At 33.2% G+C, this 2,579-nt stretch overlaps 1 pseudogene; it reads right to left on the bottom strand.

The window, feature by feature from the left end:
* Positions 1 to 525: 525 nt before the first annotated feature.
* On the bottom strand, positions 526 to 638 carry LOC138813118 (U6 spliceosomal RNA; annotated as a pseudogene).
* Positions 639 to 2,579: the final 1,941 nt, after the last annotated feature.

Here is a 2,579-nt window from a genome sequence, read left to right as displayed (position 1 = left end):
TTCCCCTACCATCCCTTCCCTCCCACCTCCACAAGTCCATTAACCTCCTCCCTTTCCCAGCCTCAATTTTAAAGTTCACTTTACAACACAGTGTCTTGTGTATCTCATTGTTACAATAGGTCTACCTGTATCCCTATTTAAGCATTTTGTTTTTTTTTCCTTCCCCTCAGCAAATTAGAGGAGAGTATATACAAGATGTAGGCGCACCAACTTCAAATACAGTGAAAACAGGTGTTATAGCATGGGGGAGGAACATATAAAGAAACAACAAAAAAAAAACACACTGAACGTTATAAGTACGTGAGAAACAATAGCAAGAAAAAAATAACCAGTTGTGTCCCTAACTTGGGTTTCATTTCCCTTAACATAATCTTATCTGGTCATATACACATAACTTTTGACCTTTTCTGCTTATCTCAGACATACATTAGTTATTGAAAATTAGAGAAACCATGGGACCTATGTTTCTTTGGACTTGGCTTAATTCACTTAATAATTTTTTTTTCCAAGTCTTTCCATTTCCTAACAAATTGGGTGATGGAATACTTCAGGAATTTTCCTGTCATCCTTGCGCAGTGGCCATGCTAATCTTCTCTGTATCATTCCAATGTTAGTGTATGTGATGCTGAATTGAGCACAGAACATTTCTATATATAAATTGTAATTGATTTTCTTAAACTAGACAATTCAACAAAATGTAAGTTTAAAAGAATTGTCGTCAAATTTTAGAACCATGTACTTCTTACATAAGTACACATTTAAGAATAAAGTCAAGATTGACATGTCAAAAACAAAATAATTCCAGATATTTGTTGTTCAAGAGATGTGTTGGAGGAGGAATTCAATTATTCTATACAAGGGATCTGTCGTAATGAACACTGCAACAAGTGTTAATATTTGTTAAAAGTTTTAATGTTTTCAATATATTTAATTTTGGGAATTTGCTTATATATGCCAAAACTGGGACTGTTTGGCAGGTCATAATTCTTTTCTATAAAGTATTTAAGAGTTATGGTAGCAGATAAGTACTATTAAGTATGTACATTTCAGATTTTATAGAAACTTTACTAATGAGAAGTTGCAAAGTCTTTGTGTAAAGGAGCAGAATAAAGAGTTGACTATGTAAACTACACAGATTCTGTTAAAACTGTAGGCCTTCCTTACTTCATATGTTAGTGAGGAACAAATGATGATATAAGCCATATACAAATTATGAGATGAACTATAAATGGTAATCTTAGTGGGTGATTTAAACACTACTCATAGCCTATAAAATTCTTGTTGAACATCATAATCTTAGACAGTGTTAAATGTAAAGAAATATGGCAATAATAAAATCGAATTTTTAGTACACTTCAAATACTGAAAACACTGGTAATTGTTTTGTTTTTTATTTTATTAATCATTAATATTTCATAATTTGTTTTCTTTATTTTTAGCATTGTTTTCCTTGTTGTAATATAATACAACTTTTTGTAAGTTGTCATTAGGAGGTACTTTGAGAAGGTTACTGGGATGGCCACACCATTTTTTATAGGTGTATGTGAATTTATAAAGAGGAAACTTAAGAACAAAATATGGATTTAAAAAATGATCAAGTGGAGTCTGATTCAGGAGTGTTGATATATGTCCACACCTAAAATATTAGCCCTAGGCTGAAGCAGAGTTATTACAGAGTTGAGGACACAAAAGTGAGAGACTGTGTTTTGTTTTTTATTTTTATTTTTATTTTGTTGGTCATGGGGTTTGAACTCTGGGACTTGGTGCTGTCCCTCAGCTCAAGGCTAGTGATACCACTTGAGCCACAGCACCACTTCCATCTTTTTCTGCTTATGTGATGCTGAGAAATCAAACCCAAGGCCTCATACATGCAAGGCAGGCACTCTACCATTGAGCCACCTTCCCAGTACCTGAGAGACTGGGTTTTAAAAAATCATCTAACCAAGATTTGCTTTCTGCTTTGGGTATATAATGAAATAGATGAGTATCTTTTTAAGTTTTTGTGCATTGTCATACTTCTAAATTTATATACTAACTTCACCCACTTTATCCTTGTCAAAGTCATGAAATATCTCTGAGAGTTTGCTTCTGTGAAGATTGTTTTTGCATTTACAATTTCTTCTGAGTAATTTTTATTTTTTTATCAAAATCACTTTATATTTCATGTTGATGGGTATTTACACAGAGACAGGGATATAGAGGATTTAGTTTACCAAATGAACATTAAAATTTGAGCTCAAAAATAAAAATCAGCCTTAACACATATTGTCATATCTTTCCCTACAATGTATGAGGGAGGCTTTTTAGCTCCAATTTTCTTGGGTTTCCTAGATTTACAATTCTTAAATCACAGAGACATGCTGTAATGGGAGTAAGATTTTTTGGTATGCTTTGCCCTTCAGACTGTGTTTCTTGTTCCTCCCTTTTCTCAACTCCATTATTAGAGATTTTTCTCAGAGATGAATCCATCTCCAAATTTTCACTCTTCCTAGCTGGACAAATGCATTTGCAGATCAAGACTGTTAGACAGAAAGAATTTAAGAGCCTGAATCTAAGACACTTCTCTCATACACCATCCC

This window comes from Dipodomys merriami, unplaced genomic scaffold, assembly GCF_024711535.1.
Source record: "Dipodomys merriami isolate MVZ:Mamm:240054 unplaced genomic scaffold, mDipMer1.0.p SCAF_588, whole genome shotgun sequence".
Lineage (NCBI taxonomy): Eukaryota > Metazoa > Chordata > Mammalia > Rodentia > Heteromyidae > Dipodomys > Dipodomys merriami.
This window is presented reverse-complemented; position numbering and strand designations above follow the sequence as displayed.